At 41.5% G+C, this 25,243-nt stretch overlaps 1 protein-coding gene across 3 annotated transcripts in view; it reads right to left on the bottom strand.

Annotated features, from left to right (window-relative positions):
• The window catches only part of grik5 (glutamate receptor, ionotropic, kainate 5), a 94,814-nt gene extending 69,571 nt beyond the window's left edge, over positions 1-25,243 (bottom strand). For 2 of the 3 annotated variants that reach the window (XM_053494400.1, XM_053494401.1), the window contains exons 1-2: positions 25,014-25,243; positions 20,925-22,116 (exon numbers count right to left, since the gene is read on the bottom strand). The gene's annotated coding sequence lies outside the window, so the exon portion shown is untranslated. Of the gene's footprint in view, positions 1-20,924; positions 22,117-24,712; positions 24,817-25,013 lie in introns of those variants that run through there. The other variant, XM_053494402.1, reaches the window with a different exon arrangement.

Raw genomic sequence — 25,243 nt, 5'->3', positions numbered from 1 at the left:
ATTTTCACTAATGAGAACCATGTACAATACTGTTTGCGCTTGTGCTTTGAGTAAAATTTCGCCTCAAGCATGCAAGTTCTGATACATTGATTTACTCCATTAACTGTTGGAAAAAGTTCATTCCACAACCACTCTTTTAAAACACTCATACTGTAGCAGTGCTTCGGCTCTCATGATATTGAAACACTTTATTATAACACATTTTGTACATCAGAGTGTATGGTCAAATCTGAAAGGGAGAAAATAGGGCCATGTTTTCAGATTAATGATTGAATTAGACAAAGCAGATGTGTCTGGGAACCTGGGGATATAGGTCTATGGTGGTGTGTGTGCATGTAATTGCATGTGTGAGCCAAATAGAGTGTTTGAAATCTCATAGGAAAATTTGTCAAATTGGTTCAGAGAGAGAGAAAGAGAGAGCGAGCGAGAGGGAAAAAGATTTGTTTCAATGAGTGAGCATGTGCATATTTGTGCTTGTGTGTGTATTCAGTTGTGATCATTAGGCCTAGCCGTGTATGCACGTAGAAGCGGGTGTAGCCCGTAGTACGGCTGTTTTCAGCCACCATTAATTATCCTGGAACCTAAATATTTAATCATTATCAGTCTTTAATTAGCAACAACAGCACGTGCGCTCGGCGCAAAATAATAATGATGACTGAGCTCCTGTCTGGCACCCGCTTCACAACCTGACCTCACACTCCTATTACCACCGGTAACAACCAGCCATAACCACGGCAACTCATCACCACTGCAGCACAGACAAAAGCGAGCGAGACAGAGAGGGACAAAGGCAGCCTCGGATTCATTTAATAGAGAAAGAAAAGATCAGTCGCAGCTTGAGAGATGGAGGAACGAGATGAGAGATTTCAGACGGCACTCTCTGCAGGCAGTTCTAACTTCAATCACGTTTTTTTTCTTTCTTTCTTTTTTTTTCACCTCTCCTCTTTATTAAAGAATGTAAATTCCCATGTCACTGGAGCTCCAAGGGTTCAATGCAGCTTACCATAAGAAGAGAACAGAATAAGCTTAAAACACACACATACAGAGAGAGAGAGAGGTAGACGGGAGTGAGAAAGGAATACAAGGACAAAAAGACCATTAGAACATTAAAGCTAATTTACACATGCACATGAGTGCACACACACACATTTCTAGTCCTTCTCTTCATCCGTCTCTCCGCATCACACCATTAGCCAATGGCTCTCCACCATCCACCTCTCCCACACTTTCATCCATTTTTCTGTAGCCCCTGCTTCTCTTCAGCACCTATTCACTTCATCACACCACCTCTCGGGCTCAACAGGGGCGAAGGACGGGCACATCATAACAGGAAGACAGCCAGATGGAGTGAGTGCCAGTGCTCTCTCAGCTCCATCTACTGACTCTCCATTCTCTGTCTCGCGCTTTCCCCTGTTTAGAACCATGCGGCACCCACTCCATCCTGGGAGGGCGATTAATTCACAAGACGAAGGGGAAGAGTTATGTCTGGAAGTGTCTGGGGCAAAACAAGGGGCACGGCTGGATCAAAGGGAAGGGCAGGACGAAAAAAAAACAGGAGGCAAGAAATCATCCATAATCTCCTGCAGGGTTTTTTTTTTTTTTCTTCCCTTCCCTGTTCTTGTGCATTAGCTGAGCGCCGGGGCAATTTAGAGGCCAATAAACCTTCTCACATGAGCATGCATCATCATAGAAAGCAGAAATAAAACAGGGACGTAGGCACCTGGAGATGGAAGATAAGGGAACGCGTGGAAATAAAACTGAATATGGATCAGGGCCTTGATTTATAATTTACATATACTATCCACACATTCGGAGCGCTATAATAGAGGCAGGAAACCTGTGCGCGTGAATGTGGCTGCGCTGAACAAACAAGGTGAAAAGGAGAAAGAAATGGAGATCTGAACAGCAGCTGAGGTGTGTGATGATGGCTGATAGGGGAAAGAGAGAGAGAGAGAGAGAAGATAGATTACTGAAAATGGGAGGGAAGCAAGAAATCTCAGATGTAAATGGGAACAAGGGGAAAGGGCCGTTTGTCATCTGGATTTAGATGAGAGATATATGGTATGATGGATGAACAAAATAAACGGCTTTATTTCAGTCCTACACTGAGTGACTCCATTTCAGAAGCAGCAGAACAGCGCTCGAGAACGCACAGCGAATTTCAACAGGGTTTAGATGCGTGCTCGTTTTAGCAGGCCATTTTCAACAGCTGGTGCTTAGTCAGTTCATCGATCTGGGCTTTGAGGTGATAGTGCTTAGGCAGATTGTAAGATTACACACTTGTGGCCAAAGATTTTTTTGGGGGGAAAGAAAAAAAAAGAAAAGAAAAGAAAACAAGCTCTCGAATTACGCTCTGGTTATGTATGCGTCCTGGACCTCAAGTACCCCTCAATTGCAATGTTTACTGTTTTCCGGGTTTCAGCTCGACTACAATTAAACAACCCTTAATAAGTTTTAAATTACAGGTTAGAGCCGAGATAACAGTAACATGTAATTGTGGGCTACTTCATGACCACAAAACACTTATCTTGGACATTGGGACTGTCATGATCGAATTGGGCCACTTCTCTTTCTCAGCATCAGCATGCACTTTTTGACCAAAGGAAGAAGTAATCGATTTACAAATGATTGGCCAAACAAATACAATGTCTTATTTTACTTATGTTGACTGATCTAAGACCTAAAGACAGAACCGGCCCTTGTTATCTGAAAAAAAAAAAGATTCAGGAATTTTCATTTTTATCTTCCTGCTCATTGTAGTCTATGTGAAAAAAATATTTTGTTGTTGTTTAATGCACAATACTGTAGATTGAAAAAGAAAAAAAAAAAAAAAAAAAAAACAGGTCCAAAACCAGACATATGTAGTTCTGCCTCATTTCTCATGTCTGAGAAAACATTGCAGTGAATATTGTTTCCTCTCCCCAGTGTTCGTATAGGTTTCCTCTCGGTTCTCTAGTTTTCCTCCCAAAAGCATGCTGGTAGCCAGATGCAAAATGGGGCGTGAATGTGTGTGTGTGGTGAGAGATGCCTAGAGATAGACTGGCATCCCATGCCAATGTTCCCGAAATAGACTCCAGATCCACTACAACTCTGAAGAAAGTGTTGACTGCAGATGACTGGTTGAATCGTCACCTGCCTGAGAAAAATCCTGCATTTAATTATAATCACAGTCTTCTAAAGTGCCTAGCTACGAATAAAACCAAAACAGGGAAATTAAGTACTTATATGTTATAAGTATTTAGGTGCAAGGGGCGTTCAAGTTAAACTTTTGATTGCGCAGAGGAAAAGAACACAGTTATGAGGGTACAAACTATCTTTAGTTCTCTAATGCACTTATCCCAACGTTTCACTAGTACTGAAAGATTTCTCGGTACACCAGAGCCATGATTGAACTGCCTGGAACTGAAAAAGTCTGAAACACCGGCCTCCCAGGAACTCCTTTAAAGGCCCATATATGTGTAAATGGCTTGAAGCGAGGTTAGGACGTGACAACGTCTCAGAGACAGTCCTAGGGGTGTTTGTGAATGATTATGTGTACAGTCCCCACAGAAAGATGTGTCTCTTTTGTAAGTTATCCGTTGATTTTTAATCGTTCCATTCTCTTGGACAGCATGCCACATCTGCCGATATCGTCATTCACTGGCGCACGGCCAGTGAATTACTGAGACTAAGTGTCTCATCACTGTACAGTACTTACAAGTCTTCTGTAAATGTCAGTCAACTTTGATCACAACCTCAGTTTGACTTGAACGCCCCTCTTATATTATAACAAATATGTCAGTCTGTTTCCCCAACTTTAATATTTTAGATCCTTCTTGAAATCATTCAGCTCCCAGGCAACCAATTTTGAGACAGCTGCCTGATGGGAAATATTGACCGTCTCAAGGTGGCTGGGAAATGTCAAGTGTCAAATCTGCTCAGCCTTTTTCCCCCCCGCTCAAGAAAGGTGTATGCAGGGCATGTGTCTTTCTCGCTGCAATGATTTCCAGGAATCAAGCCATGCCGATCCTAGAATCGGTCGGAATGCAACCGCGCAGAATCCTGAGAAATCCTCAAAAGAACACGGCAAAAGCTTAATAATAACAACACTAGGCTGCTTCCACCAACCTTAATATAATGAGTCGCAGGCTCCAGTGCTTGGTGGTACAGTGGTATTTGTCATCCGTTTCTGACAAGCAAGGATAAAAAGAGGAGGAGCTGTTTAGGGTTGAAAGAAGGGTTTGAGGAAAAGCTGTGCTGAAGGCTGGGAAAAGTAATGCCGGGCCTCATGAATCTGCTTCTGCTTTCTCGGAGACAGTAAGATGCATCCGCCGTGCTTGTTAATGCCTCAAATAGATAAATAATTCAGCGCAGCGAACCACTGACGGGGAGGACTAATTAAAGAGCAGACTCGTGAGGTGAGACACCACCACCTCGAACATTTGCCGACAATTAACTGTGAGCAGCGAACGCTGTGGCCACGCCGTTAACGTGGCAAGGCAGCTGTCTCAGCTGAGCATGATGGGAAATGTCAATCGCTGACTAATGACCTGACGCCATCACAACACACGAAGCAATCACACTCCAGCATGGCAGCGTATGGCAACACACACTCGTTAACCTGAGGGGAGAGTTGTCAAGGCCTGACATTAAGAAAGACCTGAGCGCTTCTGACAGTAGCCGAGGCCGCTTAACCGCCCGAGTGTCTAAAGGACACACCGCTCACAAAATGTTTACAAACCTAACAAACACGCCATGCAAGCTCAGGTTAACGTGGAAGAGCGATAAGCTCTGGGAATAAGTAGGTAAAAGGGTACGGATTAACGGTGTCATGAAAACACTGCTGGTCAGACAACTGCAGCATCAGCACAAGCTCTTGGCCTTTTCGTAAAGGGTTTTATTGTGAAAAGACACTCTGTCCTGACCTCGTAAAGAGAATATAGACTCCATTAAAGCTATAAAATGCGCTTCAACTCTTGACATTTGGTTATGAAGGGGCCGAAATGGCATCTTGCGTGGCAAAGGCTTGCATGTCTGCTGGGAGTTAACATTAACGGAAGCTCAGTGTGTCCGGTGGATGCTGTAATAAAACCAACATGCTCCAGCTAACCTTGTTGCAGCGGCCACACATGGCAGTGCCCATGACAGCTGGAACACTGGCATTTTGCACAGCACCTTTTTCGCCAAAACCTATTTGATTTGGTTCATACTTGTATCATTTGTTGAAAGAAAAATTCTACACAACTACAGGACAACTGCAGCTTAACAATTTAACATTTGTGCTGCCAATCGATTAAATTTTATCATCTAGTTAATCATAGTCTGTGATTAATCACGATTAAACATAATTTAAAAATGCTCAAATTTGCTTGTTTTGTAAATGTGCAATGTTGGAATCAAGAAATGACAAACTAGTTCGATGAAACATATTATGTAGTTTTATAATATCTCAAAAACTAACACTTACAAATGTCAAATTAAAATCTCTTGAATGGGATTGGCACTGCATCCAGAACCCGGATACCAATCTCAGAACCAAAAATCAACCACCTAGAGCCTTAGCCACCTGAGCCACCACTCCCACATCTTACATGTGATGTATTCTTGAACATCTTGTAAATATAATCTAGTTCAAGTTAGCTTGAGCACTTTGGTTTTATCCGAACATATATTTAAAATCTTTTTGTGATGAAACGTGCAGTTCAGCACACCTGATGGTGTTGTCATCTTATTATCTGTGTTAAACGTACCATTATCACCCACACACCCAGTAACCACTGGCTTAGCGCCAAACTTGGTCATATGATAAAAAAAATGGTAATGCATTACAATTTCTAGCTTAATCACATGTTAATGCATTAATATTGACAGAAATCGTTTAAAAGCACTTTCTTGTATACAGACTATAATATGCTATGTATTGTTTTTCCTATCTGACTTCCTACAGTATATGTTCATTCTGCCATGTTTTTCTACACTAGTTTTTATGCTCATCAAATATAAATCAGGGGACTATGAGAGACATTCCAGGAGCTTCAATGTCCATGCCTTGAAGTAGTTCTAGATGGATTTGGAGATTTGTTTTGTATTTCTGTCCTGCCTTAGACAGCACTCTGTTCTCCGCTTCAGTTTCTTGACTTGACTGTGTCACATTTGCTTGTTACTTCTGAAACGCTTCCTGTGCCTCCGGATGTCACACAACTCCAAAGGATAAAAGATCCGTGTCACTGCTTGACAGTTGGCAAGATTTTCTTTTCATCAAATGCTACTCATTTATTTCTCCAAACACACACTATTTGGTCAAAAGTTTGTGGATGCCTGTGCACGAGGATATGGGTTTGCTGAACATCCAATTTCAGATTTAGTCCCCTGTAATAATAACGTCTTCTCGTCTGCAAGGCTTTCCACTAGATTTTGAAGTGGACTGTAAGAATTTATTCTCATCCATCCACAAGAGCCTCAGTGAGGTCAGGTACTAATGTTGGGTGAGAAGACCTGGGACACAGTCAGCATGGCCCGTGTGGTGGAGGTCAGACAAACATAAGTAAAAATTATGTCTTCATGTAGCTCAATTTGTGCACAAGGGCATTATCATGCTGGAGCTAATTTCATCCCCTTCGTCCAGTGAAGGGAAATGTAATTCTTGATCATACAAATGCTTTATACGAGAGTGAGTCAAAAATTATCCACACTCCGGTTATATTAAACCGTCTGCTGGCTGCACCGTCATCAGCGCTTTCCATTCAAGGCTACCGTCTCCCCAGTCACTACTGTGCAAGTGTGAACGTATTAAACAGTCCATTTGTAACTGTGGTGCGAGCAAAAATTGACACCCCACTTGTGATTTGCACAAAAAAAAAATCAACATGCAGTGATTCGTTTTTTGGTTGTACAATATGCTGACTCAACTCACAGAAGAGCATAAACAGAAATTTGCAAACAATATTTGAACCAACACTCTAAGGAAGAGGAATGTTTCTTAAAAGGAATCATTACCAGTGACGAGACATGGATTCATTACTACAAGCCCGAGAGGAAACGGCAGTCAACCATCAGCTGGAAAATTGATGCTTACAGTTTTCTGTAGGGCCAGTATTCTCAAGGGCCGGTACTGGAACAATTATCAGGAAAAAGGTTCAGCGATCAACAGTGCTCGTTACAGTGAGATGCTTATTGAAGTGCTGAAGCCTAAACGTATAGAAGTGTATGCTTCCAACACGTGGCAACAGTCTGAAGCAGGAGCACATACAGCATGGGTGTAATGGTCGGGTGTCCACATACTTTTGGACAATATTGTATACCTTTGGTGACTTTATCATAAAACCCTACGCTACATGTAAACATTCTACACATATGCCTTGTGGAAGCTTTATTGCAGTAGACTAGTCTGAGGCTGCTTGAATCACAAATGCAGAGAAACAGCATTGTTAGGGGCTCCAAATGTTCTGGGCATTGATGTGTGTAACAACAATGTAGAATTGATTACTTTTTTATGTATAGTCCTCCAACAACTGAGAGCTTCACAGAAATCCAGGTTTACATCCTGATTCCTAATGAGCGTGATGAAGATGCCAGAGGCAACAGTGGCAAGAACAACTCCACAACACAACACAACACGAGGAAGAAAGTGTGAAAGGAAGCATATAGGCTTTTTGGAAAGTGAGATTTTAAAAGCATTACAGTATGGAGTACTACAGGGAAAAAGCAGATAGTATTTGTTGCAATAAAAGGGATACATAACGTGTAGTAAGATCATATCGGTAATAGGAGAAGATTGTATCCGGAAAGTGTCACAGGCTTACATAATAACAGTTTGTAGTGTGAAAGAAACATATGTCAAAAGAGGGAAATTATGTGGGATATCATCTGTCATGTCATTCTGACATTCTGAAGTTAACCCCCTAGTGTATACTGTAGCTATATGGAAACACACAGTTTATCCAGATTTCTTTTAAAGCATTAAAGAAATGCCTCTAAGGAGGCTTTAGCTGGATCAATGATCTACTTAATGAAGAGATATGACCCTTAAATCTTCTAAGCCGCCTGAATTGACTAAAATCTGATCTTTTAGGGCTGTCTGAATACACAAATCTGTTTTTTAGAACAGATCTAGTCACTTTCTAATGTGGTCCTAGATCAGATATATATCTCCCATACATGGTCATTCAACTTGAATAAGAAAGGTCAGATCAGAATTTATGTGACTTCTGTGCCTCTGCGTAAGCGGAGCGTGCTCACTGACGTCAGTGTTGGTGTCCCATAGCAGTGCTAGCACTAGCTGCTGAAATGGCTAAAGCAAGGCGCTGGCTTTCTTTCTTTATTTGGACTTCAATAAATATAGCCAGATAACTGCTTGTTGTCCTCCAGAGTAAAATCCCGAGCATGTTTTTGCAAAAATGGTAAACTTTTGTTAGGAAATATGGTGTTAGACCAAGTTTGACCCAAATGGCTTCCCATGATCGCGGCGCGGTTACCCTGCTGAGATAATGGCAAAGATGTAGTGATAGGAAGTCATTTTAGTGACTCGGTTCATTGAATCTTGTTCATCAACAAATCCTTTTTTTTTTTTAAATCATTTAGTTCATTTTGTGATTTTTAAATAAATTAAATAAAATGTTACATTTTCAATAACCAGACCCCCTAACACGTCTACATACACAAATTTTGGCTATAGTCCCAGTAATAAAAATATTACAATGCAGCTAAGGACATATTATATAAGAGGTGAGCTACTCATTCTGTTTATCATAATCAGATCATAACCATCACTAACAAGATGATTGAGGAAACATCACCATGTGTACTGAAGTTTTGTTATAAAATGCTTCTAGATTGAAGTTTGGATAAAGCTGTGTGCTTTAAGCTACCTTCAAGGGGAACACTTACTCACTCATCTTCTATACCACTTTATTCTGTATTCAGGGTCGCGGGGGCATGGAGCCTATCCCAGGAGGCTTAGGGCACGAGGCGGGGTACACCCTGGACAGGATGCCAATCCATTGCAGGGCACACACACGTACACACACTACATTTAACACCAATTAGCCTAACCTGCATATCTTTGGACTGTGGGAGGAAACCAGAGTACTCAGAGGAAACCCACCAAGCATGGGGAGAGCATGCAAACTCCATGCACACAGAGACGAGAATCGAGCCTGGCCGGGAATCGAACCCGGACCCTGAAAGTGAAAGGCAGCAGTGCTAACCACTACATCACCGTGCCACCTTCAAGAGGGAATTTTTACAAAAATACATTAACTGTAAAATGAGTGACCGGTGGTTTAGGTAGCTAAGGTTTCTATGTTGTTTTTTTTTTGGATCTGAGAATCCAGGTTCGAGCCCTGCTATTGGTGGGTTGCCATCCCCTATACTACCCAACCATGGCATTTTAATAGAGATTTAAATATAACATTTGTTCAATATTAATGTTTGAGATTATATAAAAATATTTCTTCTAACCAGTTTGTCATGCACTTCCTGATTATTTCCATGCATTGGACGTTTATAATACAAATAAATCTGAGTATTTAAAAATTGTGATTAATCAAGATTAATCGCAGACTAAGACTATGATTAACTAAATAAAAATGTTTAATCGATAAATAGCACTAGTGTTAACTTAGATAATCTGAGCAAAAACATAAAAATGTGCACATACATGCTATTTCAGAAGATGGACATGTATACTTAAAAGTCAGATAAAAATAATTTATCATGAATATGAATACATTTCTGACCAAAACAACAGAATTGAACGTAGTGGCTTGTGATGTGAACGTAGACCTCCACTTTTCTATATGCTGCACCTGTATACATTTCTATTATTCTACACTAATCTGCATAGTTTTGCTAGACCATCTATCAGCCAAATTAGCTACTGTCCCCTTAAAACATATGTACTGCACATACTGAATGTTAAAGAAATGCAGAACCTCCGCAGCAGCCTCCACCGTTGGACCCAGCAAGATAAAATGTTTTGAGCTAGCATTAATTACTAAGCTTGCATGAGAACATTTATTACCCTTCATGTGAAGTGATTAGTAGCCATGCAACCTGGCTGGTATGGTTTGTGTACAAATAAGCAGGCAACATTTTGTCTACCTGCAAAAACTGGGTCAACGTTGTACAATGAAGGATAAGTAGTTATTCACTTTGGCAAATGACATCCACAGATTGTTAACTGTTGACATTATGAATCCTTTTAGAATTTTTCGTAAAGAAGAAATGTATTTACCCGCTCTTATTTTATATAGATTTCATAATAATGGTTGATTTGTCTTTTTCATAGTGCAGATATGGAAATGGCGATAGTTATTCATATAGAAAACAATGAGAACAGATTTATATTGTGGAGAAGTGAAGTGGAAATGAGTCAGTTTAGCAGGTGCACAAGCACAGAAATGTTTATATGTATAAATTTATACCTCTAATTAAGATATATCTATTCATTCTACTTCAGTAAACTCTTCATTGGAACATTAGGCACGAAGCAGGAATATACACCCTGAATGGGAGACCAATCCATTGCACGGCACCATACACACATTCACACACACACACACACACACACACACATTCACAAACTCATTCACACCTAGGCAGAGGTGGGAGGTAACTGAGTACATGCCATTTGTTAATGTTCTTATGTGTATATTTCATGCATGCAAGAGTTTTATTAGAGTATACTTTTTACATTTACTCTAATTAAAGGCACAGCAAATACACTACATGGACAAAAATATTTGGACAAACATTATTGAATTCAGGTGTTTCAATCAGGCCCTTTATCCTCAGTGAAGTCTTTAGCATACCAAGACATCATGGACAATGCTATGCTTCCAAGCTTGTGGCAACAGTTTGGGAAAGACCCTTTTCTATTCCAACATGACGGTTCTGTAGTGCACAAAGCACATGGTTTGATGAGTTCAGTGTGGAAGAACTTGACTGGCCCTAACACAGAGCCCTAACCTCAACCCCATCGTGCACCTTTGGGATAAACTGGAACAGAGATTGTGAGCCAGGCCTTCTCGTTCAACATCAGTGTCTGACCTCATAAATGCTCTACAGAATGAATGGGCACGAATTCCAGCAGAAACACTCCAAAACCCTGTGGACAGCTTTCCAAGAAGTGTGAAAGCTGTTATACAGTAGCTGCAAAAGGTGACCAACTCAATATTGATGAGTATGTATTTGGATAAAATGGCACTGCAGATTTGGTCATATACTTTTGTCCATGTAGTCCAATTGAAGTGGGAATTTTGCCACCTGCTGACTATTCTTCCTAACCGTGCGACTTGCCTTTCCACCTAATAACGAACTAAAATGCCTAATAACAGGTAAAATCAGTAGCGGAGCACATGCACAATACTGTGAGCTAATACATGTGGTGTACTTTTGAGGCTTATGTCAATTTGAAGCTGAGCATTTCTGTACTTTTACTCAAGTACACAAGTAAATGGAGAACTTCTACTTTTACTTGAGTAATATTTGTGGTAGAGATTCACTGCTTTTAATCATGTACAGGATTTGGGTACTTTGCCCCCTCTGGATCTAGGGGCCATTCCACCTACCCAGCATTTTAAATGTGGGAGGAGCCAGATAGCAGCAATGTAAGCAATGTTATCCCGCTGTTCCACCTAATTAAAGCATTAAGCCCCTTTTTCCACATTCCAGAATTTTTTTCTGGACCACTAGATTTGGTGGAGATGGTGGGAAATCTCAGGCTGATCTTAAAAATTCGCTACAGCTCATCACAGTTTTGTGAAACACCGCAGCCAACCAACAAAGCTTTCATCCTTGCTCAAAAATGTTAATTTAGTCACTGAGATTAACATTTAGCTGATGGTAAGTCCAAAAATATGCTCTGTATAATGTTGTCATTGAAAGCAGCTGGATTCAGGTTGTTATGGAAAAATGAGAACTCATAGCACGTCTTGACAAGACTTAGGTGATAAGGTCGTAGGGAATTACATTGTAATCGTAAGTACATCAGAAGTATGTTGTACCATTTCATAGGTAATGCTTTGCCAAATCATGAGTGATTATGGCATGTAAATGCAGCAGTGCAGCACAAACTGTGGAAAATAAAGGTTAATGGTGACAATGACAGAAAGGTATCAGAACACAGTGTACGGGTGCAGCAGGCATACAGTTCAAGGTTGTTGACCTCAAGCCGACAGCCATAAGATACACTAGAGAAACAAATCCAATCCATGGAGCACCCACCCCATGACCCAAAGCACCCAAAGGATCTGCTAGCACCATCCCAGCATACACCCTCAGAGGTCTTCTGGAGTCAATCCTTGTGTGGGCAAGGGGAAACAACACAGAATGTTGGGCTTAATGTTTTGCATTGGGAAGTTATAGTGGAAATATACTTATGATGGTTGAATCGCGAAGCTACAAATAAAGTGTCCTTACACAATCCAAGAAAATGTGTCTGACTTCGGTACTTTTTAACTATTCTACCCTTTAATCCTGTTCCTAGTATACATGATATCAGCAAGCAGCCAATTTTCAAAGCACACATAGGAAATCAAATTTTGCTCACTCACTACTTTCAAAAGGTTAATACTTCTGGCAGCTCCCTGTACTCAGTCTCCTACATTAAAAGTAAGCATCAGTTGTTTTTGAAATCAGACTACAGTCTGGAACCTATGAAAGGAGAGTCCAATTCACAGGCACTCAGAGCTGCTTGGACGGAACTTGTAAATGACTACTGGCCTGGCCTAATTCAAACGCTCATGCTGAGATGCTATGCTGTCATTATTTACTTGCGTGTCACAGCCAAGTCCTAAAAGCGCTGGCTAAAACAGAACGAGAATAGCACAACACATCGAGAGACGCCAAGCTGATCGGTAATTGCCTTTCTCTTTTTAACGCTCCAGTTGCAAATGGGCATCATTTCCCATCAGGGTGTGTGAAGGATATTTCCCTTCCTCTCAGCAAGGAGAGCACCTCAAAGCTTTACATGAGACGGCTAATCGATGAGGCCGAGCGCCCCAAGACAGCCAGGAGACCCGGGTGAACTAACGCAGACTTCTCACTTCCTAACCGTCTAAGAACCCAAACTTTCTTAATCTGGGCTCTTAGCAGCTTGGCTCCCACGAGCGCCTCCTCTTTCTCTGAAACTCGACATTTTCTCCTCAGATCCCACCTAAGATCGACCGCGTAGCCAGACTTTCCTGGGTTTAATTGACTTTTTCAAAAGGAAAATAAAAAGACCTCCAAAGTCCCTGAAGTGTGAGCCGTACTTCTTAGCAGCTGGGTTCACACAGCAAACCTCTCCTCTCTGCGAGACGGCTACGGTCAGACGCTGTAGCCAAAGAAGGTCTGTGCAATCCATTCCTCTTCCGTGAAAGAGGCCCTGTACTCCTTTTGCCGTATGCAGCTCTAATGGAGATGGATCTCTTCCACACCGGCACTGAAATGGGAGCCTACAGGTAGCAGCTGCCTGAGACAGAGCCGGCCACTCATTTGTAATGGGAGATTGATCTTAATTGCAACACCGCACAATTGGCCCCATTTCAAAAGCATAAAAATGCGAAAGGGAGTGAAATGAAAAGGCTAGGACAGGAACGCTTCCTCAAAACAAAGCTTCTAAAACAAGCCGTCAGGGACTGACAGGAAGATCAGAAAAAAATCACAAATGTTTTTATACATGCTTTTCCTTCGGCAAGCAAAAAGCGGAATGTGACAATCAGACAGCCAGACGTTCAGACCTGAAATAATAACTGCTGCATTTTCATGCATGTCTGTTGCATCACTGGACTTCTATAAACTTGTCGTCTCGTATCCAAGAGTCATGCGGAGACGCGAGTCTGGCAGACTAAATAACTAATTGATTATGAATAAGCGAGTGAAATGGACCATAATGTAAGCTGCAATTCTCACGGCTCACTCGCGGTGCTCACAGCCCTGTCTGAACCGGATCAAACCGCTCGCAGAGATGGTCACTCATTATGCTCCTGACTCAACAAGGGCTACTGATGCGCTAACAAAACAAGTCAATAGCCCTGTGTGTGTGTGTGTGAGAGAGAGAGAGAGAGACAGAGAGAGAGAAAGACTAGGCTGAACACATCACACCGACAGAGCTCATTGTTTAAACACTGATTTTAACACAACGTAGTAGCCGAGAGTCAGGCTTTCGACTGTGTGTGACTGACAGTTGAGAGAAACGAGTTGACTCCAGCTGGGAATTTTGTTGTGAAAATCTCATGTCAGATGAAGACTCATGTTAAATGGTCAAAGAAGTGCATTAGACACGTTGTGGGCGGTGTAGATGAAAATAGGAATATGGGAGACGTGTGTGTGTGTCTCTCTCTCTCGATCCATCTCTCACTTATACAGCACATATACAGTATGTATATGTACAAAATCAGGGTATGTGATCATGAGTGAACCAGATTTGTTTAACTTGCAAGGATAAAAATTACACAGTGACAAAGTAAAAAAAAAAAAAACACACATTAAAGAACCTCTATAGTCCAACTGGGGACCATGGACGCCACTGATTACCATTTACATTTACATTTAAGCATTTGGCAGACACTCTTATCCAGAGCGACTTACATTTTTATCTCATTATACATCTGAGCAGTTAAGGGCCTTGCTCAAGGGCCCAACAGTGGCAACTTGGTGGTTGTGGGGTTTGAACCTGGGATCTTCCGAACCGTAGTCCAATGCCTTAACCACTGAGCTACCCCTGGCCATGGTATTTATTCCCATTTGTACGACCTCGACCTCCGGTCAACATTCACACACTATGGGCAATTTGGGAATGCCAATTAGCCTAATCTGGATGTTGGGAGGAAACCGGAGAACCCGGTTGATACGAACCAAGCCTAAGGAGAACGTGCATACTTGCACAGACCCAACGCAGGTATCGAACCCTGGACCTGGAGGTGCAAGGCAACAGTGCTATCGAATACACCACTGTGCCACCAATTTCAGACGCATCATCAGACGGCAGTATTTCATAACATATATTTGCTTCTTGTGTTTCTTCCATTAAGCATAGGATATAGTCCGAAATGCTGCCAGGGAAATATTAAAATTAAACTTGGGATGTATTAAGAATAAAGTCATGAAGCACATGCTGTATCTCAGACAGACTTCACTTAGACAATCATGTTGTAACTCTCCTTTAGGTTAAATACTGCATTTTCCCTTTTAAAAAGTGCACAATTGTCTGATTATCAGTGCAGTACCATTACTGAGCCATTATTCGGGCACAGTAAAAAAAAAAAAGAGAGAGAGAGAGAAAGAAAAATGGGTAGGCCTTTTAGGCTAGTGTTTGAGATGTAATGCAAATGGATGTCGTGGATAGTCCGGCACATTTACACAAGATAAGGTTATCATCATCCCCCATTAAAGAAGGAGAATGGCTTTACAAATACACATTAACTGGATTTTATTGCAAGGCTTAAATGAAAATCTCACACAGCACATTGTTCATTCGATCTAAAGCAATCATATTCCTAGGCTTTACGTGGCACGGTGCAGTCGTTCCTCGTCCAGGCCTCTTTACAGACCTCGGGACAGATAGAGTTTGAGATCGGCACAAGTGCTGGACTATAAAATCTTGTCCTTAGTGCTGAACAGCACTAGTGAATTCATTGCCCTGCACGAAAGTTTATATTGCATAAAGCGCGCCATTAACACACATAACTTAATCAGAGAAGCTTCATTATGGCAGGGTGATGGAAAGGCAGTAATTAACTGGAGGGAAGTTAAGCTTGCGAAGGATTGCTTAGTCTCCTCCCCTGTCAATCAGAAAGAGCCTGGCCAATCACAAGCACCTGAAAGCTTGTGGATGAACGAAAGCAGTGCACGCATTTCTTCTACCCTGTATAGGAACGTAGCTAAATAGCAATACTTTTTATCTGGTTAAACAGACGTGTCCTATACCAGTGCATACAGAGCTGGACAAAAGTTGTAAGCACTGTCGCCTTGCACCTCCAGGTTCCGGGTTCGATTCCTGCCTCGGGTCTGTGTGCATGTTCTTCCCGTGCTTGGAGGGTTTCCTTTCACAGTCCAAAGACACGCAGATTAGACTAATTGGTGTTCCCAAATTGCCTGTAGTGTGTCTCTGTGTATGTGTGTGCCCTGCGATGTTTTGGAACCCAGTCCAGGATGTACCCCGCCTCATGGCCTTCGTCTCCTGGGATAGGCGCCAGACCCATGTGACCCTGTATACAGGATACAGTGGTAATGACATTCTCACATGTTTAAAATAAAAAACAATCAAGGTATTATGAATAATTTGTTGCAGTGAAATTGCAATACAACAGTCAATATTTAGTATAAAGCCCCTTTATTCTTCAGAACCTGCTAGATCCGGCTGGGCATAGAGTCAAAAAGACGTCTGCAGCACTCTGGTGTCACTCGTTAAATCCATGCCTGCTTAATTGCTTACAGAAGACAGTTTCTTGACTGCCACTGCCTTCTTCACCATTGTCCAACAGTTTTTTTATTGGGTTTGGGTCTGGAGATGACCCAGGCCATGGCTCCAGAAACTAAATACCATTGTCACATAGACAGTCACTAGTGTTTCGGTTAATTAGCACAACTCTCCAGTCAGACAGGCTAGAACTAATTAGTGAGATCACTTGTTTTTGTGCACAGAAAGAACTACTGTATAATACATGGTGTACACTGTCTTAACTTTCGACCACCACTGTACATATGAATGCAAGAAGTTTTTTTTTTTTTTTGACTAAGTGTGCGCATCGGGACTGAAGGTAACCAAAAAAATTGACTTTCATGAGGAGCTTGCGGAGAGAGGAAAAACGAGGCTCCTGGGCAGGGTTGTCAGGTTCCAGCAAAATGTCCACCAGACTACATGTTAAAGAGCTCGCAAAATACTTGGAAATAGCCCAAAAATATGCAGAGGACAAGGTAGGAACTTTTGTCTTCTGTTTTCTTCCAGTCTTGCAACATCGGTGCACACACGTTTGCGATGTATTTATAGAGCTGCCAATCCATACAGCCCGTGCAGATCACACGCTGTGCACAGTGCAGCATCTCTCTCTCAGCCGCCAAACATAATCATTTCATTAATTTGGACGATTTAAACTTGTACACTCGATGTTCTTAAAGAGGCAGCGATGTGTTTCAGCTTCATAGTAAATTCTGATGGCAAACATTTCACAAAAGATGAATTAAATCTGTAAAATTATTATGATTGTTATTATTATTATTAGAGTTAGTTGTGACAAGTCAATTTGATTGAATGAGAGGCATTTCGTGAGTGCTGATATAGAGTATAACAGCACTGGAACAGTAAACTATATGTATATATGTATAGGTCTTCTTATAAATGCGAACCCCTAATCAAGGGCACTACTTGGTGTGTGGAACAAGGGACACTACATAGTGCACTAGCTTTCCAATTTACGCTATTCAACCCTAAGCAGGTAGTTAACTAAGTCTATTATAAGGCAGAATAAATGAAAATATAAAAAAGATTTACAGGTCTGTCCAGCACCTCCATTGGTTTATTCTCCTCACCTTAACGGAGAATAATGCTTAATATTGGTTAATTATGCTAACTGTTGGTCGTCAGCTCCGCTAGTCATTGTTGGTTAGTCCCGCCAGTCGCAGAAGAATGTGTGTTGGAAGATGAAACTAACTGGTGAAATAAACAAACAAATCATAATCCGTTGATAATAAATGGCATTTTAGAACTTTTGTATAAAATCAATATCACACTCGAGGTCGTGCTGTTGTACTGAATATCAGTAACAGCTGTGATAGCACTCAGCACTTCAGCACTCAACACTCAGCCTGTGCCTTTGTGCCCCTGACCGCATCACAGCCATGCTGATATTCAGTACAATAGCACGACCTCAAGTGTGATATTGATCCATTGAGTGGTTACTGCTGTTAATAATGATAATAACAATAAGAAACAAGCTTGCTTACTCAGTCATGGTAGACATGGAATTTTTAAGAAAGCTTACCAGGAAGTTCCACAGGACATCTGGTTAAGCAGCTGAACAAAGTTATGTATTGCAAATTGCGATTTGTTGTAATAATTTGTTGTTTTCCTTTTCTATTCTATTGCAGTCTTGTGGTTTTATATATTTTTTATTATTATTAATTTTTTTTTTTGCCATTTTCCCAGAGGTGTAGTTTTAAAGTCTAGATCAGTGGTTCTCTATTCTGGTCCTGGAAGACCACCTTCCCTGCACATTTGAGTCTTTTCTCAGCTCCCAGCAGACCTAATAATATACCCGATAATTAACAGCCTTTTTTCTTAATTGAAGTGGGTGCGATAGAGCAGGGGAAACACTAAAATTTGCAGGGCAGGTGGCCCTCCAGGATATACAAAACCTTTCCCATTTAGATGCATTGCTTCAGGTTTAGTAGATCTGAATATGAATCCGTATAAATCTGAATAATATTTAAAGCACCAAACAAACACAGTACAATATGCACCGGTGATACACCGCTAATGATCTGCATGAAGAGCAGTTGGGAAAGAATCTCGAAGGAAGAATGTGCCAGGCATCATCTTCCCCAAGTTGCTAGCTGTCACTGAAGATCGGGTGGAAAGTACTGTATTGTAGCGGTGACCAAATTGGATGAAAACAATTTGAAAAGAGATTGAATGAAATAAACGAAAGAGGGTTAAGCTAACTATCAGCACGGGTTCAGCAAGCATCTTTTAGTAAGCTGTGATTGGAGATGATCCAGTCAGCTCTTCACTGTCGCCAAAGTCTCTGGTGCGGCTTTAAAGCAAAACTGTTTCTTCATCTTCTCTGGTGAACTCATCTAAATAGTGTTGCTGTCTCCGAGACTGCAATTTCATTTCGGTACAATCACAAGTCTGATTACGGGGATCTCTTATTATGTAGCTCGCTTTCGGAATGATCCAGGTTATTATCTCAGGTGTGCCGGGGAGTCGAACTGATCCTTGAATAAGGCCTAGATTTCAAATGCTGCGCTTAACGTTATTGCACCACCATTCCTCCATCAAAGCTCTGCTCTAATACACATCTAAATGTCTAATTATAGCACTGGAGAAACGGTATTAGCAAGCATGACAGATTCGGTTCCGTTGATTATTATTACTATTATTATAAGGTGAACACGTGAGTGTGCTTCTTGCTTTTCTTTTTTTTTTTTCCTTCACCTTTTTGTCATTATGTACTATACGTTCTGTTATATGGTTATGGTCTCTGACACATCCGCTACATTCAGTGTTTGCTCTCAGTAAACACCAATGGCCCGGTGCCATGGCAACAGAGCAGGCGAACATCACAGAGGTGTGTAAATGCAGCAATAACTCGCAAGTACACTCAGACTTCGTACAGGGCGCCGACGAGAGCCTCGTGAGCGTCAGAAGTAGTTACGTCAGCAACGCCGCGCACACACATAAAGACATGTATTCACATTCACCCAGTGAGCACACTGTACCAGTCTGAACTTAAATCGCTTTAGCCTCATTACTCGTCTTTCATCACTGGTGTAACTCTAAGGTATATTTAAGCACCTGGAGCCTTGTGTAGCTTGTGTAAATGTCAAACGTATGACAGGAGAAAAATACTATTTCATCATTTAAGCACCCAAATCTCTAAAATCCCAACCCAAACCAACGGGATTCGAGTTCAATAAATCTGCAATAAATCCTTGTGTAAGTCTTTGAAACTAAGGTGCAGACCCGAACGGGGTGTGGTCCCCATTATATAATATACCTCTCAAGACATTAAACCAAATGAGATATGAGACAGAAGTCGAGACGGATTCTCAGGCCCTGTGGAACAAAAGAAGGAGCGGGTAGGATGTTCGATGCTCTTCACAGCTCGCTGGACCGGTTAAGGGCATGTCCACACTAATTGTCAGGTAATAGAAGGCGCTGAATTGTCCCAAATGGCTTTAATGTGCACGCTTAGAGAGCAGGGAAGAAGATCAATTTTTAAACACTTATAATGCTTTTTTTTTTTTCTTTTTTTTTTTTTTGCTGGTTGTATTTTCTACAAGACTTTTATACATCGATTAGACATAACATTATGACCATTGACAAGTGAACTAAACAACATTGATCATCAATTATACGCCAGTAAACTGGGGCACCCAAGGCTCACCCATGCCTGTAGGGACCAAAGACCAACCCCCGTCTGGTGCGATCCGACATCAAAAGGAAATGCTGGAAAAAGTGAATGCTTGCCATTGATGGAAAGGTGTCAGAAAACTGCTGTGTGTTTCACAGCCGTGTATTAGCCGGTATATAATTTAAGTTTGTTGATCCAACAATCCGATCAAGCACCCATGATCCACAGAAGTCCCACCCCACAACCCCAAGGGGCCAAAAGAACCCAAGTGCCAACGTCCTGGTGCCAGACACCCAGCACACACCCAGAGGCCCTGTGGAGCCACGGCATTACCGCTAATGTTTTAATGTAATGGCTGATCGGTGTAAGTGTCCAGATACAGTATGTACCCAGTGGGGTGAAAATGTAGTTACAATCCAAAGGGCTTTAAAAATTTAATCAGGATGACTGAATGTACTTAATGTAGGCTATAGAAAATACAATATGAAATTTAAGCAGGGTTGAAGCCCCAGAACACTGATCTTTTAGCTGTCTCAGAGTTTCTAAGTAATACTTAGTTATATACTGTAGAAGAATCTCCCAGGGAGAACCATGTGAAAACAGTCTCGTATACGTTGGGTTACATAAGAACATAAAAAAAAAAAAAAAAAAACAGCAGCCTGATTTCAGGAATCAGCTCCAACACACCAGAGCTAACTCTATCTGACAAGTTATCATTTGCGCACAGGATCATGCACATACAGACAGGCCAAACACAGCAAGTGTTGTTAGCTCACTCATCCGAAAACAATATGGCTAAGAAAACACACACACTACTCACTATTACTACTACTACTACTACTATGAGCACACACAAATACGGATATGGTGTAGAATTGATTTACTCACAGAGTGAAGCATGCGTCGTCAGGAACAAGGCGCCATGGAGTTGCTGTGTCAGGTGGTGAACTTGCTCCTCTTGGGAATGGTTGAGTTCCGGTCTGAGACGGTGGAAAAATGACGATCGTCCAAACCCTTGGTTACTGCTCCAAGTAAGGCGCCTGACTTTAAAAAAGGTTGGATCAGCAGGACCACAAAAGTCTATAGTTGTAATGCTTTAATATCATTTGATGAGGGCCTTATCCAAGCTGCAGAGCTTAGCGAAATCCTGGCTGGTGCTACTAACATCAAAAAACAGAAGGAATCAGATGGAGGATTTTAATTTTCCCTCTCCTTTAGGCTCAGTCGAGCGCTTCCTCTTTATTTATGGCCTAGTCTGAAGTGATCAGGGTAGGGAAGCGAGGCTACAATCAGATTGGAACAAAATAAAAAATCGAAAAAGACTGTTCTATCTGCCCGTCTCTCTCTGTCTCAGACTTTATTCCTCTCCCGCAGATGTTATCTCTGCCTGCACGAAAACCTGCCTACAATCATGTCTAATTCGGGGGATTCTCTACACACAATAAAACACACGTTTCCTGATACATGCCCACATTCAGACACACTCTTTTTGACATCTGCACCCTCACTCAGTCACACTCACACGCATGAACACGAACCACACACTAACTTCCCACCTGACTCAGAACTACACCTTAACGATTAACTGCCTCTTCCAGTTAGTGTCTTGCTCCTAACTTTACCCATAACTGTACATGTACAAACACACCCGTCCTAATACACCAACCCTAGGCCAGGTGTGTGAGAGAATTCCTAGGCTAGGATATCGTTTCAGATAGTGTTTGATCGCAGCACTTGAGTTCAACAGTTCAGTGATTAAGAACTAATAGGTCCAAGTATCCAGGTAAAATGAGAAGGGTCCAATTCCAGGGATTCCAGAGGAGCCTCTTTCTTCACTCTTGTTCTTGTGGTGGAGATGTCCAGGAACATAAACCTCCAGGATTCCCCACAGCCCCACAGTCTGACTCCTCGAGTATGTAAAAGACGTAGCAGACAGTGGCTCCTATCTTTAGACTCACATTTCCATGAGCCTGTGAGCTAAAATCCCTTTGGCTAGACTAAAGTCAGATTTGATTGGAGTCACAGATTTTAAGAAGGTCCATGCAGTTGTTGTTCCAGAACTGGTTGTCTGGCCTAAAATCTGAGGAAAAGCACAAAAATACAGAAATTCACTGTCACACTTTGATAGAAGGAAATGAAATTAGAAAGGTGTCCCAAAAGTCTCTATACAAAAGTGAAATCATTCCTTTTAAGGAAAAAAATGATTATATTTACAGCACATGTTCGACATGATTGGCCATTTCTTTGTAAACAAACACACAGTTAGAGTTGTCTGTCTGGTTTATAATGACCTTGTGTTAGCCCGTGTGGTGTTATGGATGTCATTGTATTTTGTATCTGATCAGCCATAAAGAAAGCATTCTTAATTCTGTGTAAAAACAAAATGTATACGGGTAAAACACGGTATTGGTGCTAAAACGTTTCTCACCCAGGGGAAAAAGTGAATTTTCAGATGGGATAATATAACACCATTTTTTTATAATACTTAATGCTTTTTATATCCTGAATATGCATACACATTCAGATTTTTATTAGGTTGGTTTTTTCGTTTTCTTTTATGTAGTGTCTGTAACTTTTTTTTTTTAAACAAATATTTCAATAATTGTAATTTTTCATTAAGATGAAACTTGGTCAATTTAGATTTCACATGAAAAGACATAAACAGAAAAAGTGTATTATTCTAAAATGCTCAATTGTTATGATATTGCAATATGAAATTAACATGGTTACAGACACTACAAAAACAATTAAGGGGGGGGGCTTAATTTGGGACTCAATGCTTTAATTTAGGCAACAATGTTTGCAGGTCATATGTTTCTAGAAGCTTACACCAATTTTAGCATCAATACTCATAAAGAAATATTAATTAATTTAAAAAAAAATAGCCATTCTTGGGACAAAAAAAAATCATCTCTACAAAACTGAAAGTTAACTTGAAATTTTAAGAGAAGCAAAATTGGTCACTTCTATGTTCCATAAACTTCAGAAGAAGATTCTTTGGCACACGCATTTTGTATTATATGTACAACATCAAATAAAAAAAAATCTAATCAGCACCAGTACTGTGTTTTGGCCGATAACATAAACCAAATATGATGTAGACAATTTTATGGGAAAGTAAATTTTATGTATGTATGGACAATTTTGGGACGCAATGTTTCTATATTAGAAACCACTTTTCTAATAAAGGGCTAATAGCTGTAGGAGTATTCCGTCTGTTATACTGCACTGTAGTGTACTGTACTAACTATATTATAGTATAGTAGGCAAAGTGTACTATGTTATGGAGCTCTTTGTGCACCAATGGCAGTCTGCCATTTTACCATCATCATCTCAGTGCCCTTATTAAGCGCTGCAGAAGCATGGCCCGAGCCAATTTTTTTGTGTCTCTAACATTGCTTTTGCATCAAATGATTGGGTTACTCTGGAGATCTTTTGTGAAGCCTGTCAGTGCTGTGATGTTAAATGTAATGGACTAAGTTCAAATGAACCGAGCAGGAAGACATGAAATGAAACAAGGCAAGTGATGAAAGCAATCAGAAATAGAAAGTATGGCCCTCGGTACTACTTCAGCAAGGTCGAGATGGAACCAACATTCGGCGAGATGAAATGAAAGATGAAAGTGAAGGAGCGAGCGTGCTAGCGGGAGGCAAGTGATGGGCGAAAGAGCAACATTTCAGTCGCCCTCATTTATCCCGCACATCACCCCTGCCTTGTCTGCATTCACTTTCTTGTTTCTTTCATTGCTCTGGATCTTCCAGGCATTCACACACACACTACCCCACACACCCCCACCCACCAACCCCTCCTTCCTATCATATTCCTTTCCAAACACACACACAGATAGAAGATAAAGACTCACAAGCTACACAAGCTGTCAGTGTGTTAAACAGGGTGAACAGGGCTTCAGTGATTATCTGGTGGAGATAGAGAGTGAGAAAAATGGAGAGATATGGGCATCTGGAAATGCTGGACAGCTTGAACTATAGCCTTTAACAGTCCTCTGGAGTATTGCTCTTAATCAATACACAGCCGCACACACCATGAGGGGGCTTAGCTCGTTAGCACTGTGCATGTGAGGGCGAACGAGTGAAATCTGGTGTCTAAGTGTGCATGAGAAAAGGGTGTGAAAAGCACCATAGCAGGAGTTAAAATGCCGTCCGAGGTAGCAAATGATGCCATGTTGTCCTCGCCACAGACACACACTCACACTCACACGCACAAAAGCGTGCGCGCGTGTGCGTCTATGCGCAACAAATGTCATAGACAAAATGTGAGTGATCTCTAAGCCAGATGCAGCAGTTATCAAAGCTATAGGCACTCTGACTAAATCTAAGCAATAGGAAGATCCCTTGGATCCATATTATGCAAACTAGAAAAACGAACGAGGGACGAGGGGAGAAGAGAGCAAGTGGAGACAAGGATCACGGCCAAAAAAATGAACGTAAGACGGCCAGGTTTCTTTCAAATCCATCAGCAGAGGACAGCACTCTCTGAGTCAGAGTGGGGGATGGAGGGAGGCAGGAACGGCTATAGGGAGGATGGAGGGATGGGAGAAGAGGAGCAAGGGTACAAATAAAGGGGGAAAGGGGCAAGAGAGAGACTGGGTTGAAATAAAACGTGTTTAATGAGACCTAATAAAATGGCAAAAAAAAAAGAGGTTGTGGAAAACTCACAGCTCTAGTGGAGCGGTTCTCCGCAGGTTAACACAATCCCTGCTCTGTGGAGCCATTCTGAACAGAGCCCGTTTGGAGAGCTGCACACCGTACATGGAATACCAATCACACACTGGCATCATGCACACACGCGCACACACACACACACAGTCTATAGTATGGCACACTCTTCCCCCTGGTAAATCAAAGGCAAGACAGCAAAAGTCACCCAGCATCCCCTTGTCTGGGTTATTCATGAATGACACATTAATAAGCATGAATGACATGGTCATGATGCAGTATGGCAGAAACCCTCACTTACTGTCAGGCGACAATCCCAGTAACAGGGTGGCACTTGCCGGTCTGCTCCGAAGTCTATGGTGTCCAAAAAACAACTAGAGCCCCTCGAACCTTGAGAATTCTTTTCTCCTTGATTTTCCACCACTCCTCAGGAAGCACAGACGTCCCAGCGTGTCCGCATTCGTACTTCCAATTCAAATCTGCATTCTCTTTTAAAGTGCTTTCTTTCAGGTCCCTTACAATGTTCTCTGC

The sequence above is a fragment of the Clarias gariepinus genome, chromosome 4 (genome assembly GCF_024256425.1).
Source record: "Clarias gariepinus isolate MV-2021 ecotype Netherlands chromosome 4, CGAR_prim_01v2, whole genome shotgun sequence".
Taxonomy (NCBI): domain Eukaryota; kingdom Metazoa; phylum Chordata; class Actinopteri; order Siluriformes; family Clariidae; genus Clarias; species Clarias gariepinus.
Note: the sequence above shows the minus strand (reverse complement) of the source record. Positions and strands in the feature narration are given on the sequence as shown.